Below are 17,895 nucleotides of genomic sequence, written 5' to 3' on the forward strand. Positions count from 1 at the left end.
AACACTTTTGGTATTTATCGAACACGTCTATGTTGCAGCAATTGATCAGTTGTTGTAATCTGCAAGCATTAGCTACTTATAAAATTGTTAGACCTTTATTTTTGGTGATGTATAGATAAGCATACCAGGCCTACTAGGCTTTGCTTTGACCCATTTTTAAGCACCATCCTTTACACTAATCATCGCAAAACTACCATAACTTTTCTATTTGCTTGCAATACGAACATCAGAGAAAATAAATAAAAATCTAGACCTAAATTGCAAATTGCTAAATCAGTATGACAGAGCACCTTGAGCTGGAGGCACGGATGCAAATACATGCAGCTGTTGAGCTTTACCGCAGAGTTTCAGACATTTTGTAAAGCTTGGAGACGGGAGACAAATACAAGTTTGCTTGTAAAGCAATAAATCGATAAGCAATAACGCAAATGGAGCAAGTATAAAAAATGTGTAAGCTACTAACTTTAACCCTTTTACTGCCATTTATGCGAGTTTATGTAAATTTTATGATCGACTTTCATAGGTGCACTTTTGCAAAATTTACTGTGGTTGTGTATTAACTGAATATTAATGATTCGCGACTACATAAGCAACAATCATTAGTATTTCTAAGGCATTAAGAGTGTTGTTCAAATAATTCTCTAAAAATCAGCCTATATTCACACAAAAAATTATAATTTTTGATCAGGAAATTCCAAGTCAAAAATGAAAAATTTTTTCCTGATGATCAAACAATTTAATTGTAATATGGCTTTCGCAAGTACCTCCCGTGTTAGAAACAGAAAAGTCTTTGTTGATGACGTTATAGCTACTTCAGAATTAATTACATACTCAGACAATAAAAGTAGTCGCACTAGCTCTGATGGTGGTGAAAGTAATAGTTTTGTAAAAGTGAGGAATATTGTAGAGGATCGTTTATGCTTTGTAGTGATCATAGCTTTACAGGTCTTTAGCAATGCACATAGAATAGATACATCAAATTTTTTCCATAGCTCTATTCAATAATGTGTTGGCAAAATAAAATATATAACAAAAATGTTCCAGATAGGGTTTGAAATAGAAAAAGATTTGCACACTCCAATGCAGCCAAATCTGCATTTTTTGATAAAATGACTGGCAGTAGGCTGAAAGCTAAATTTGTACATTGATGGCAGTGAAAGGATTAAGGAAATATTAGAATTAGAGATCCACTTGACTAACGGTCCTTGTAACATCATGCTTGACAGGTTTCAGTTGGTTTGAATAATTAGTTCATAGCATGTGAAAACAAGCCATAAACTATGATGTTAAATTGATTTGAATAATTAATATATAATATGGGAGCACAGGCTATAACCACAACTGTTTCTAACAGTCAAGCACATAGCACGCTGTGCGTCAAACAGCTTAAAGGACGTAGAAATTTCTAATACTTTAGGGTATAAACAACAGAACTGATGCAGGTTGGTGAGCATGATTATATTGGTTGCCAACACCTGTCAGAAAGACTGAGCAAAACAATGTTGATGTTATGAACCAGTAGATTCTTTCCCAAGCCTTCCAACATTTGCTATATTAGCTCTCCACCCTACTCTTATTCAAAATTGTAATCATTATGTTTGCTAAGCTATAAGAAGACAAGGTTTGGAGTTTTGAATGCTTTGAGTTCTCTTTGTAGAATATTCGCAAGCACCGTATCTGTTTATCTATAGAATGTATCTATCTATCTGTTTATCTATAGAATTTTATCTATATCTATCTGTTTTATCTATAGAAACAGAGAAGGATATTAATTGCTTGTTGGAGTCATATGGTTAAGCTGAATTCAAGCCAGCTAACATAACAATATCAAACCTGTTTACTTGTGCTATTACATGTATAGCCATCTGGTGACATATATATCCATTGTAGTTTTCGCTATGATCAAGTGAAACAATATTTTACAAAATGGCAACTAACCTCTCTATTCCACTAATAGGGAAAGGTATATATATACCTTTGCCCAGATGCTGGCAGCGATAGACTCAGGTGAGTTGCAGAAAAGTGCTCTATTGAGAACAGCTAAGATCTTGAGCCGAGTGCCCATACTCTCAGGTCTCTGGTAGAAAACCCGAGTTAGAACACAAATTACCACCCATATGGGTTAACCGGGTAGAGGAAACAAACTTTTTAATATATATATATAAAAGGGACCAGTAGATGACAGCTGCTGTAGATTAGTGGCTGTCATATAGAGAGATACAAGCCTGTATTTTCTGGTTGCAAGTTGGGGCGGCAAATGTTAGGCAACTAGTTATGAACACCTGGGCATTTGGGGGCTGTGTAACTGCCCCAACAAGGTTCCGGGCAACGCCCCAAAGCTCTGGACTTTTGAGTATTAACAACTCGCAAAGTATGCATAAATGCAATCAATTGTAAGCATCAAAATCTACATAAATATATTGTTTAGGGTTCATGGAAGGCAAAACCTCTTCTTTATTCAACAAATGATAATAAAATTACGATATGAAGGGACATTGACAGATTGACATTTTGTAAGAGACATTGACAGAACAAGAGCTGTTACTTTTTGATTGCAATAGTTCTTGTTCTGTCAATGTGTTTTTGGCAGAAATCTTTCACAACTGATTATGTATCTATTTCAACAGCTTTACATATGTGTAATATTAGAAGATTATTCAGATGATCCTGCCCCATAATGCACCTCATCAATGTTTTGATTCGGTCATGTTATGATGAGGAAAATGCAAGTTTGGGGGTCTTCTTCACACCCCCACTATAAGCAATAAAGTTCAGTTTCCAAGTCTTAACAAAGTCTCACAAGATCACTCATTTGGTGAGATCACCACGGAGACAATATAAAGTTCTAGTGGCTAGTAAATTAGTTGTTGGAAATTCTAAGTGAATGAGCTTAGACTGTAATTCCAAGTACTTAGCCGACAAACATCCCTAAAAAGTGAATCTCCAGTGAGTTCCCAGAGAATACGGGCTTGGAGATTTATATATATATACGAGATATATATATATATATATATATATATACTAGATGAATGCCCGGCGCTGCCCGGGTAATAAGTTTTTGCGCAGAAAATTTATTTCTATATGATATATAACAACAGTTACCCTTCTAACTTTTAAACTTTATATCATGAAAAACTTCAGAAAACTTGTTTGCAACATAAATGAGTTAAGAAAATAAATAAAACAACTGCAAAGGTTTTCAAACTTTGTCAAGCAATTGTAACTTTCAAACTTCATATCATGAGGAAAATGTTTTGTGCAGGTCAAATAAATTAAGAAACAAAATAAAACAACTATAAAAGTGTTCAAATGTAAATCTGAAATAATTAGCAAAAAATAGCTAAATAAAGTCGGTTTTGCTATACAATTACAATATAAGATGTTTTGATAATGATACAATTAATACAAACTGAGAAAACAAAATAAGAATTCTGCATTAATAATAACAATTCATGCATAGAAGTGTGTGTATAAAGAATGTTACTTTTCCATCAGAAGTTATCCATCAAAACTTTGAATACAATGATACCGGTACCTCTCGATACTTGTACAAATGTAAAAGTAAGATATTTGACTGTCTTTGTCTGACCAAACCAAAAGAGAATGTAGAAGCTATTCCTATGCAAGATAATAAAATTGACCATATAAAAATTGAAAAAATAATGAATTGAACTATTATTAATTGAATCAAATTATTAATTGAACAATATAACAATTGAACCTTGCAAAAAACCAGAAATAGAAGTTCACGAAAACACAAAAAATAGTTGCGTTTCATAGAGTTAATAGAGTTTCAAATAATACGACGTTTAGCACATGCAATTAAAAAAAAGGTGTACATCACATGTGCCAAACTCAAGGCCGGCGGGCTACACCAGGCCCACCTTGTAATCAGATCTGGCCAGCAAGATCATTTTGCATTATTGTTATTTGTGGCCCATCAATATGGAGCACTAATGACATAATACTGCACAGAACTACAGATCCCGCAATGCAATGCTTAAGCTATGTACCTTGTTGCGTTCTTATCGCGTCAATTTAACCTGAAGTTTGTTTCAAAGTGATATTCCTGTCTGTTGTTATCCATATTTATGTTCCAAAAACATATAGTTTTAGTGTGTTCAATAAATTTTTATCTTGTTCGGCCCACGATCTAGATTGTGTTTTGAATTTTGGCTCCTCGTACAATTGAGTTTGACATCTCTGGTGTACATGAATACCGTACACAGCAAAAGCTATGAGTCGTAAGAGTCTTCGTAGACTTATAGTTAGACAATTGGATTACTGACCTTTGGATGCGTTCTTCGTGAGTTCAAATCCAACAGAGATCAAATCCAAAGCTTTTAATTTCAAAATGTTAATAGCTATAGCCACACATACCAAAGGACATACACACATACAGACACATAAACTTTGAAATCTATATATATATATATGGATACATTATGTACATTTACACCTACTGTTAGTCTACAGATGAAGCAAAAGTGTTATTATCTGTGTATAAACCACTCACCTGGAGATGATGCCAAGATTACTCTATAGCACAGACAACTAACTACCAGTAAGTGAAGCATCTTTAGGGAGCTCTATGGTGGCCAGGCTCTATGGTGGCCAGGCTTGCGTTCCCAACTATAATCCGTCTAACATGAGTCTTAACTTGTGTGTAGCTCACTGTTCTGTTACTAGTGGGAATGATTTGTTGGCTCTGTAATCCCACCATCTTAATGATTTGAAAGGACCAACAATAAATATTTCAGTTCATTGGACCATGCTAAAGAGAACAGATATAAATATCACGCTAGTGGGTTACTTCATCACATAAAACTGTCAAACTTCCTCATTCTTGATTATGGCATAATGCCACATGGTAGCCTTAATATTACAGTGTGACAGAAAGCTTCGCTAGTTAGTAAATAGCAGCTCAGTTTCTATTATAATCTATTGTAGTTGCATATTACTCGTTTTATCATTACAAATATATTATCAAGGCATATTGTTGATAGAAATATAAAGATGAGTAACTTGATTCACTACAAAAACAATTACATGATTGATTATAACGAGGTATGTTATAGCCGCTGTTGAATATAGCAGTTTATTATAGTTGGGTTCACTATGGCAGATAGTATTACTGCCATGGTATACTATAGTACAGTTTATCATAGACATGGTTGACTATAGCGAAGTTTATTATAGCCGCGGTTAACTAAATGTTTAAAAATACTGTAAAACTTTTATTTGAATGCCATGGTGCTCTATTTTTCTACCCTTCTCTATAGTAGCACTTTATTAGAAGTGATGTTCAATTAATGGGTTGCGTTGTATTTGTTAAATAGCTTGTAAGAGTTTTGGGAAGATAAATTTAACCCTTTCACAGGCGAAGCGAATGTCGCCTACCATATATCTAGGACTCTCCTTAAGGTGGAACAGCATTAACCCTTCAAGATTCAAGAAACCTGCTGTATCTCACCTTCACTTGTTGTACATGTAGATCTTTAAATTAATATGCATTAGATAGCTGAGGAATATCTCCACCAGTTGATATATATTTCTTACAAATAACCTACAACGATCTTATGGCCTGTGCTGCAATTTGCTGGAGTTTTCAATTCTTAATTTTTTTTTTTAGTTTCAAGAAACATTTTTATTCTATAATTATATTTAGCAATGTTACATAAAAGCTCATTTTACTCATTGATGTTTGGTACAGTTTGCATTCAAATTTTTATGCGCAATAGTAGAGTAGTTATAAGCATCAATCCTTGTAAGCCGGGTTTAGTTAATCCCAATGATGCTATCAAATAATATACTATAAATCTGCAGAATTATAAATTATATAATAATAATCTATCAGATGCTACAAATATACATTTAAAAACATGTGACATAAAAACATATTCATTATACATGCAGAAACAAAAATAAACGTTTTTAAAGCAAAAATATTTCCATTGTTCACTTGGCCAGTAATTGTGTTCTGATTGTTGCTTTTGTCTGGAACCATTTCATCGTTTTGGCAGTTCAATACTTTCCACAGTATCGGCTGACCTCAACTTTTTTTCTGCACTGCTGGACTACTCGATATGAATGTCCAAACAAGTTTTTTAGAAGAGTAAAACTTTTACACATCGCTCTTTGTACCAGTAATGAGGAACGTTTAGGCAACATAATCGCTATGCAAGAGTTTTCGTCCAAAGATACATGTAGTTATCCAAATTCCATCATAATCGCTATAACATATTTCACATTCGCCGAAGTATCAAGACCACGTTAAACAAAAAATTACTGTTAGCCTGATGAGTTATTAATTATTTCTATGGCGTTGCATTCAATGCTTTAAATAAAAAATCGTAAAGCTTTGGAGGTAGAGAACGATTTTCGATACAAACAGAAACAATGAAAGAATTAATTCTTGTTGATGTAATCGAGTCATTGCTAGTATGACGTTGTAGACATTTTTCTACAGATCACTTGCTATTGTGGGTTTGTAAAGATCAAAGAATGTCAAAGTGGCAGTCAAGTAGAAGTGGCATTCAAGTAAAGGGTGGTGCTCTATTTTTTAACTCTTCTCCTATAGTACCGGTCAAAAAGAGGTGGCATTCAAATAAAAGTGGCATAAGAGTGTTTATAATAGACTAGACTCAATTATAAGAGACTAAACATTCTATCATGGGTCTGTCAAGGTCAATAATGTCAAAGTGGCAGTCAAACAAAGTAGCGTTCAATTAAAGGATGGTGCTCTATTTCTTAACTCTCTATTCTGCTAATACGATGATCTAAACACTAAAATTATCAGCTATGATGATATACATGTAGATCAAGGAAACTGATTCCTTTAATAGTATATGCGGTATATAAAAATGAGATGATATCAAATACATAGAAGGGAGTAAATCTAAAACTTTTCCATCATTTTTAGTAAAATAATCACTTTATCATATCAAACATTTGAATATAGCAGATATTAGCTCTGTGAGTCTCTCCTTCTTAGGAAATATGACTTAATATTCAAACAGAAAGAGAGAAATGTGTGAATCCGAGAGAATCATATCATGTACTTTAGTAATATTGTATATTATCTACTAGCATGTGTTTGCGTTACGTCTTCATCGTTGAACTTAGTATACAAACAGATATCCAGCTTATTTAATTGCAAATGAGTGAAACTGAAAATTTTAAGTAATTTTTATTCAATCATAGCATAACATACCAATACATTAATGTAGTAGTGAGGTGTAGCCTCTTTATAGAATAGACATTCAAGCGTATTGATTTAGTGGTGAGATAACATAACATAGACCTACAAGTACATTAATGTAGTGGCGAGATGTATCTTCTTTATAACATAAACATACATGTATATTGATTAGGTGGTGAGATGTATTCTTTTTATAACATAGACATACAAGTATACTGAGGTAGTAGCGAGATGTATCCTTATTGTAACATAGACATACAAGTATACTGAGATAGTAGTGAGATGTATCATTTTTATAACATAGACATACAAGTATACTGAGATAGTAGTGAGATGTATCATTTTTATAACATAAACATACAAGTATACTAAGGTAGTAGTGAGATGTATCTTTTTTTATAACATAGATATACAAGTATACTAAGGTAGTAGTGAGATGTATCTTTTTTTTAACATAGACACACAAGTATATTGATGTAGTAGCGAGATGTACCCTTTTTATAACATAGATATACAAGTATACTGAGGTAGTAGTGAGATGAATCCTCTTTATAACATAGGCATACAAGTATACTGAGGTAGTAGTGAGATGTATCCTTTTTATAACATAGACATACAAGTATACTGAGGTAGTAGTGAGATGTATCCTTTTTATAACATAGACATACAAGTATACTGAAATAGTAGTGAGATGTATCCTTTTTATAACATAAACATACAAGTATACTGAGGTAGTAGTGAGATGTACCTTTTTTATAACATAATATACTGAGGTAGTAGCGAGATGTATCCTTTTTATAACATAGACATACAAGTATACTGAGGTAGAAGTGAGATGTATCTTTTTTATAACATAATATACTGAGGTAGTAGTGAGATGTATCCTTTTTATAACATAGACATACAAGTACACTGAGGTAGTAGTGAGGTGTATCTTTTTATAACATAGACATACAAGTATACTGAGGTAGTAGTGAGATGTATCATTTTTATAACATAGAAATACAATATACTGAGATAGTAGTGAGATGTATCCTTTTTATAACATAAACATACAAGTATACTGAGGTAGTAGTGAGGTTTATCTTTTTATAACATAGACATACGAGTATATGGATGTAGTAGCTAGGTGTATTTTGATTGTAACCATAGACATACCTAAAAACTTGCTCGCTTGCATAATTTTCCTTGTGCAGCTTTTATTAAGCAATAATATGCCCGATTAAAGGAAGAGCGGCGTTCTTTTAACTTTATTGGGATTTGTCTTCTTGTCACGGAAGACCAGTGACAAGTAACTTCTAAATACTGTAATTCTTACAACCAGGAGATGCAAATAAATGCAAATTGGCCAGTTTATTTCTGTATAACAAACCAACAGATAAACACACGGCAATGGTAAAACTTCAACGCCAATATTCAAAAGCCAGGTTGTCTTTCTCTAGCTAATATTGAGAAACAACAACGGAATATTCTCTCTGCAAATAAGCCGATCTTTGTCTAGTTTTATTGGAAAAGAATATAATAGTCAAAAAACAGTAAAATATAGAACAAGAAAGTAGAATTAATCTCAAGTAATGATTGGTGGCTGATGAAGTCTCGTTACAGAATCTCTAGAATATTAAAGTAGTAACACATTTGATTACAAAAATCTTCAGTCCGGTATCTGGTTCATATTTTCAGTCGGTGTCTGAGTCATTGCGGTTATTGACCCTAATAATTCAATATTTTACATTACTTTTGCCTGCATCTACCTGCAGTTCATATACCTAACAAGTCTATACAGCTGATTGGCCATGGCCATATTTTATGGCAGAAACTGTGTGTCTCTCATGCGTTCTGTTTATCCTTTAGGATACTTGCTTCGCATGTCATGTAGACACTGTATTTTGGTTATTCCTTTTTTGAGACTATTGTTACTGATTGAAGCCAACTTCTTTTATTTACTGAGTTTGGCCAAAGGTGTAGAGGTTAAATAGATACTGTTTGTAGTTTTCCTGTACTTTTTGATGAAGTTTGACACGACTTCTACTATTAAGCAATTAACATCGCCACTTGTTCATGACTATCATTTTTCTAAGAGCTAACAGTAAAGATATCATGCAAATTTTCTTATCTTCAAATATGTACCTCTTGTATGTATTAGAGGATAACTCCAAGTTTTCCCTTTCTTCTGTGATAAAGAGATGACGCTTACTAGCAATTATAACATGATTTTAGAGTTTATTCTAGATGAAAATTTAAATATAAAAAGTTTTAATACAAAGCTTACTCAGGTCAAGGAAAATTCAGGCAACTCATGAAATTATCCATGAAAGTGTTTTCATTCAGCCTTACTGTCTATTCTTTTCCATTTGAACTAACTTCCTTTGTTATTATGTTTTATTGCTATTATACCTAAAGCGTGTTAAGAAACAAACAAGGCTTGGTGGTTCTGATTATTGAAATGTCGCACGGACAGTTCTTCTCATTAAAACCTTCGGAGTCAATATACATGTATGTTTGAATGATTTCCTGTATACCTATACCAATTGCATGAGTTATCAGTGAGCAGTCCTACAATTTAACCTCTACTCACGAGTACAGTCAAACCTCTACTTATGAGTACAGTCAAACTTCAACTTATAAGTACAGTCAAGCCTCTACTTATAAGTACAGGCAAACTTGTACTGGTTAGTAGAGTCAAGTCTCTACCTATGAGTACAGTCAGACCTCTACTTGTGACTACAGTCAAACCTCTACTTACAAGTCTTTCAACGCACCTGTAAAAAATTTGAGCAAGTATTTGCCTCGACATCTCAAGTAACTTTCAACATGTGATGCCTGAATTTTTCCAAAGTCTTAAAGTTCTGCAAGTAGAAGTTAAAACACTAAAACTATAAATAAAATTCAAAAATAACAAAATTCATATATAGTTAATTTTAACTATATCTACTGAGTTAAAGTGAGTTAGAGCAAGTTGCGCTCCATATTTATATAACTTACTCTACCGCTGTATCTACAGATTACTTAGCTTACATGTACAAAGTTCCTTGTATTTTTGTATAATATACTATAATACATTGTATATTAGACTATATGTATATATATGTATATATATACATATATATATATGTATATATATGTATATATATATACATGTATATATATATATATGTATATATATATGTATATATATACATATATACATATATATATATATATATATATATATATATATATATATATATATATATACATATATATATATAGCATGAGTATATATAGCATGAGTATATATAGCATGAGTATATATAGCATGAGTATATATAGCATGAGTAAATATATATACTCATGCTACATACAATACTGTTCCAGCTATTGAAGCCTCATCAGTGCAGCTCAGAGTTCAGCCAAGGGACACAATTCCCATTACCAATATATATATTTTTTTTTATATATATAAGTATATATCAGTTCGAGTCTGATATATATATATATATATAATTCGAGTCTGATAACACGGACCTCATGCAGTACTACTTTATGAGTGAACCTCAAAGGTGGGCTACATGGGAAAGATGCGTCAACTGTGGATAAACATGCGCCCTAAATGTCCACTAACCGCTAAGCAGCTTGTAGCTCAGAGGAGTAATATAATGAAGCGGCACCTCATATCATAACTTGAGGTAGATGAAATTAGGGAAATGTTCACCCAAGTAACCTCGACCAATGATGAGTGCATATCAACACCCACTGTCACACATATACAATCTTTTGTTGACTCATGGGTTGAAGAAGACATGCAATTTGACATTGACCCAAGGGTGAAAGATCTTGCGGAAAATATCATCAACAAGATGCCAGCTGCTAATGATTATGGAATTAGGTACTACTACGGAGAGTTAGCAAGGCTATACCTAAGAAGCTGTTAGAAGACATTAACTTGGCACTGGAGTCGATCTCAACTGGATCGATCAGTGAGACTAATGCCCTAATCTACAGTACGGCAACCGTCGTCTTGGAAGAGATGGGTATTAACGAGATGGGCTACTGTCAACAAGGCTTCAAGCCATTCCATCTTAGCAGCTGAGGCTACAAAATAAGATCAAGGACATGCACAAGAAAGTTAGTAGGCTCAGTAAGAGATTTAATCACAGTTTAGAGCATCCAAAAAGGGAAGCCACAATAGAAGCTCTAGAATCTGCCAAACAGCAGCTACATGTAGTAGCACTCTCGGCACGACTGAAGTGGTACACAAAAAAGCAGGATAACAAAAGAATGAACAAACTGTTTATCAATAATCCATCTACAGTGTATTCCCAGTTCAAAGGTGAACTGCGGAGGCCAATGTCAGATCCTCCCCGATCCAGTACCTCAAAGTTCTGGAAGGACGTCTGGGAGAAAGAGACTACTCATAATACCACTGCAAATTGGCTGAAGAGGCTAAAAGAGAGCCACCAACACACTGTGGCTCAGCAATGACTCACCATCAGTAAAGTGGACATCAAGTGCAGAGGGCAGCGTAATGAAGAACTGGGCAGCACTTGGCCATGACATGATTCCAGCCTTCTGGTTGAAGAAATTTACATCACTTCACACTAGAATGGCTAAGCAGATGGAATGCTTAATACAGGAAGGCGACCATCCAGAATGGCTGACCAAAGGACGAACTGTACTTGCGATAAAAGATCCAAAGCAGAAGCCGATTCCCAAGAACTATCGACCAATAATGTGCTTGCCCACTACCTGAAAACTGCTCTCAGGAATAGTTGCAGACAAACTGGAAAAGCACATGAGTAACTATATGACCAGTGCTCAGAAAGGAATTGGGTGCAACACTCGAGCAGCCAAACATCAGTTACTGGTGGATCGGACGGTCTGTCAAGACAGCAGGAGAAGGCATACCAATCCAAAGCCTACCCGAGTTACTTAGAATTAGAACAATTAAAAACATGTTTTCCTCTCATAATATCATGTTTTAGGTAGTGCTTCGTAGTATGGAAACGGGTTAACTAGTATTTAGTTATTTTATATAGGAAATATTGCATTAAGATATGAGAATATATATGTAGAGACATATACATATGAGATACATATCTATAGAAAATATATATACATTTATACAAAATAAATATACACGAGATATATGTAAGAGAAAAATATACAAGGTATATAGGCTATATGACATATATGTACAAGATATGTATATATACAAGATTATCTATACATGTAAACATACACAGTCATATCTTGAAATCTCAGTGTTCCCACCAACACAACGAGAAAATCGAGATATGAATAAAATTTCGAGCAAGTTTCTGTCTTGGCATATAATAAACAGTTGAGATATGAGCATACGAGTCGGTTATAGATGGCCAATAAATATACAAGTATGCAAGAGATCATTTTCGAAAACAACATTGCTCAGTCCAACATTAAATCAGTTTTATAAAGTTTTGCAAAGGTTGGCTAAAAGTTATAGTGAAAGCGAGGGAAAGAGCGCCAAGTCAGAAACAAATGAAAAATATTGCGACGAAGACAAAATTAAAGTCAAGTTTAGTAAAAGATTTAAACTTAGCTTTAAATGTGTATTTAGATCAATTTATTCAAGTTAACTTCAATGTTACTGCTATGTTACACAGCTTCTCACACTGCCGTTAGCCACTACGTACATCTGTTCACCACTATTGTACATTGCAATGTTATATTTCAGCGCAGATCATAACCAATAAATAGGTATTTGATACTCTGTAGTGTAGGTACTGTATTACAACAATTAAAACTTTTTTATCCTATTGTAATAACGTAATATCATGTTTAGGTGATTCTTTCGAAGTATGGGAACGGATTAACTTGCATTTAGTTATTTCTATATAGGAAAAAATGTATTGAGATACAAGAAGACTAACATATGAGCACAGTTCAAGAACACATTAAGCTCATATGTCGAGGTATGACTGTATATGCAACTTGTTAAGTTTAGTCCTTCTAACAAGGTCACAAGGTCAAGAAATACTCAGAACTCTTTAGAACCTTTTTATATTACCCAAAGGCATCACACCTACTAGTAAGAAACACGCACACTGTTACTATCTCTCTCTCTCTCTTTCTCTCTCTTTCTCTCTCTTTCTCTCTCTTTCTCTCTATTTCTTTCACTCTCCTCTCTCTCTCTCCTCTCTCTCTCTCCTCTCTCTCTCTCTCCTCTCTCTTTACTCTCTCTCCTCTCTCTCCTCTCTCTCCTCTCTTTCATTCTCTCCATCTCCCTCTTTTCTTCTCTCTCTCCGTCTCTTTCTCACTCTCTGTCCCTCTCCCTCCCTCTCCCTCTATCTTTTTTCTCTTACCAGAATATTCCATGACGAATGCACAATAGCTGTCTTTGAAATCGGTAATAAAGATGAAGGTCAGACTCTCGTCTATCGAGTTTAGGTAAAGTGTTGATTGAGGACCCTCTGTACCACAGATCTGTACCGTGTTATTCTCATATCCACTCACTCCAGTGGTGTTCGCATAGTCAAGGCACGTGTAATCTAAGGTTATGTTAGCTTGAGCTGTAAAATCTAGTCTGATTTGAGACTGTGGTGGGATATCAGTTGTGGTCAAAGCGGAGTTGATATCATCACTGTACTTGAATAGGTAGTGTTTGTGAGTCACGATGTAGCTGAGACCTTGAGATGAGACTCTACGATTGAAGTTATTTTCCAAATATATGGGTAGCACCGCTAGAAAAGTAAGATCAGCTGAAGAAGGAAAAGGAGCATCGTGTGGTAAAGCGATTAGTAAAAGGCAGGTCTGTTGTTTGACACCCACTACCAGAAGTCAGGAAAAGCATCCAACATGTCAATCAGTAGTAATGATACAATACAATATATACCAATTAAAAAACACCAAAAACTTTCATTTTGTTTATTTTATTTGAACCTAAGATTTTGTTTAAAAATTTTGAGCGCAGCTTATACACGCGGTTAAAATTTATACCTCTGGACTTCTTATTGCATTCAGAGTTAAGGTGTCTTCACGTGAGAAACCTAACGTTATACATTATGAAAAAAATATAAATTTAACCAACTCTATAAAAAATAATATAAGGTATTATTAACTTAAAATAATATGTTTAATAATAATTGTCCATACAATTTGAATTACCTGCGGAAATGCACAATTGCTAAAAATAGTTTATTCAACAATAAGACTATAGGAAATATCCAATAATTTTACTTACATAGTGAGGGCGTTATTGAAGGTCACAGTCAAACAACATCTCCAGTACTAGATAATTTATTGTTTTGCTTTTCATTAATGCCAAAACTGTGGCAGCATGTCAGTTGGTAGCTTCCAAAGCTACGCTTAGACTCAAAATATAAACAGAGTGTCATATTTTAAACTTGTGTATGGCATGTCTTACAAAATGTCCTCACTTATTTGGTACTTGTTTGTTGTAGAGTAGTTTGCTGAAGGTGTGACAATGTGTAAAACACAGTGATAAATTTTTGAATGCATTATATATTATTGTGTATATCATATTGTATCATATCATATCTGCTTTGGGTTGCGTTTGCTTATTCAGTTGCCCGAGTTTACTCATTTGTGGCTGAGTCTTCTCCGATGGCAGGAAGGCTCGGTCCGATTACCCTGGTGACCCAGGGGCCAGTTCCTAGGGCTCTGGCCACAGTGCTCTGCATCAATATTTCACTTTTTCAGCAGCAGCATTGCAATACTAGAAGCAATTAATTTGATCTACAAGTACTTTGTATCATTGTAGATTTGTACATGTATGCATTGCGTACATATGTGTAAATATAAGTTAGCTCATGCCTCGCAATTTGTTCATTTGTTAGATGTTTTATTTTATTCGTGTTCTTTTGTTTTTGACATTAATTTTATTCTCCGTTGTACCATATTATTGTATAGTATAATTATCGTTATAAATAATACAAACTATTATGTTCTGTGACAGTCACAATAAATATTGTGTATACAAACAGAACCAATGATGCTTTAATATATATCTGTACAGTGACTAAAAAGTGTACCATGACAACATGTATAAATAAAATTTGTACAGTTCAGGCTGGCGCATGAATATTTAATGAGTCTGTGTCATGGAATCATATGGTACTTGGTAGCAGGTGCTATGACCCATTCATACCTATTTTACATATGGTACTTGGTGACAGGTGCTATGATCCATTCATACCTATTTTACATATAACACTTGGTGACAGGGGCTATGACCCATTCATGCCTATTATACGCAATAGATATTTTTTTCAGACTCAAGTTGGCTGGTCAGGTCAACAATATGCTTGTGATGGCTTGTTAAAACTTTTATTTAACTTTTAAAGTGAGGAAGAAAAAAATTGAGTACAGAAATTTTTTAACAATTTTATTGTTAGCTTTATTGTCCCTTGTATAAACAAAACACATACTTGGCGTAAGAAGGTTTGGCTGCATGGGTCGAAAGTAATTATCAAACTGAGGCGACCATGATATGTACTCAATAATTAATAATATTCAAGTAGACTATGATCAACAAGTATACGCTAAAAGCTCTGGGTGAGGGTTTTAACATGTCACAAACGGGTTTGCGTCTAGCTATGTTGGTGTGTTTGAGTTGTACAGAAAATGAGCTAAAAATGAAGAAAGAGGATCGTACAAAGGACAAAGAGGAAATAAAAGCAACTGTGATAGTTGCTTGTGATTTTTCGTGAGTAGGCTGCAGTGTCTGGTATAGAAGAGAGAGTACGTAATTTTAATAAGTGTAACTAGAAGTTCCACTGTCATACAGCTCACGCCCAAAGTGATATTGGAAAAAAGAAAGGGTACTCATGGTTGTTGAAAAAGTAGTTCTCAGCAGGAATTGACAGAGTATAGTGTGAATGAGATTTGTTTGAGATGATATAAAATAAATTTGAGGGAGCACGACTCTAAAAAGGTGCAACTAACAATTTATTTTGGAGATAAATTTGGGTTAAAACCAGGTATACAAGTAATTGGTTAATTTTTGATATTAAAATATCTGTTATAAGTATACAGTATCTGTTAAAAGTCGCGCAGTTTAGTCTCCTCTCTTTTGCGTTGTAAGATTTGGTCATTGATAGCTAATCGAGTGATACGCTCCCTAGCGAAGTTGTTAACAAGTAAGTAATTGATGTTTCGAACTCGAGAGAGAGCAACAAAAGATATTTCAGCGGTCATTGCGTGGTGGCCTATATCAATGACAGCTTTAGCCATGGTAAGACCTTGACTCTTGTGTATTGTCAAACCTCATGCTAGATCGAGAGGAATGCCTGTACAGCTAAGATTCTGTACGGCCCTAGCTTGGAGATAAGATGTAAAGAAATCTGGCTAATGTTCTAGATAAATTAAAAAACCTTCGGTAATTGGACAAAAACCGTAAGCTGAAAAACTGTGTACCACATTTTCGTACCTGTAAATCGGTCTACGCCTCAAACATTTCACGTTTATTACAGAAACCATCAGCAATTAAACAATATTATATACTGCAGAAATGTGCATGTTTTTATCGTAAAACTTGGACGACTTAATATTTATACTACTTGTCGCCTCTTTATTGGCATTTCGTTTGCCGGTCTTAATTTAGATTAGAAAGGCTTCTGAAGTTTCTATTTTGATTTCAGGCCGAATTATTCTGTCTATTTATGTGTCATCTGGTCAGATGGGTTAGTTTTAAGATTTTGTGGTAACCTTTCAAAGGCTTGGTAACATATTTAACTAGGTGTATATGTGTTTTGTATCATTATTATACTTAAATGACTTTGCAGAAAAATGGTTAAATTTGTTGATGAGATTTCAGTACAAGGGTTTGCGACGGTCGTTGATGAATAATTTTCATGAGTTGTGTGCACATGTGCATTTATCATAAATCTCCCAACCAATCGCTCTGCTCGTGTTTGGTCATGGGATTATATCCTGAGCCTTCAAAAATAGCAATAATAATAAAATAACAAAAAGCAATCACAGTCATGGCAGCAGTATCAAATTTATAAATATATAATAAGTGTAAAATTATGTAATTGCAAAAGACAATAACCATGTAAACCAATACATTCCCCTCTGGTTAGTGAAGTTTTATACTTACGTACAAATCAGTGAGTAGCTGCAAATGAAATGAATGCATCGTTCGTGGTACCCCAGGTTGAGGAAACATTGATAAACACAATAAACAAATGTCTAGAGAAATACCACTTGATGTCTCCGTCCTCTTTGCAATATTGTTATCATGACGATATCATGCAGCTCAAGCGTTATAATAATAAGAATTGTGTCCACATGTCTGTCTAAAGCTACACTAAGAGCGTTAGGAAAAATAATTGCTCCCTGCAGGAATAGAACCAAGTTTTCTTTTGCCAAAGCTTTCCAGCTAAGTACTCTACTAACTGCACTACCAAACTGCAGTGCAGCATCAGAGAATAATTGTGCGCATAATGATCTCTCCGGTGGACAAGCTATCTAGGTATTCTTGTCTCTGATTTGTACTTCATAGTAGTTGTTATTTAGATATTACAGCCTTTGGAAGACACTGACGCGCAAATGTTATCTATTTGGGTTCTAGTGAGCCAAAGTTATCGCCTCTAAAGGTCAACAACCAAAAACCGACAGTGTACAGAGTCAGTGAGAAACATGTTATAGCTGAAATGTTGTGAGTTCCCCAAGTTTCAGGTCTCCTCCAACACTTCACCATATTTTCTGGCCCA

The sequence above is a fragment of the Watersipora subatra genome, chromosome 9 (assembly GCF_963576615.1).
Source record: "Watersipora subatra chromosome 9, tzWatSuba1.1, whole genome shotgun sequence".
In the NCBI taxonomy this organism is placed as follows: domain Eukaryota; kingdom Metazoa; phylum Bryozoa; class Gymnolaemata; order Cheilostomatida; family Watersiporidae; genus Watersipora; species Watersipora subatra.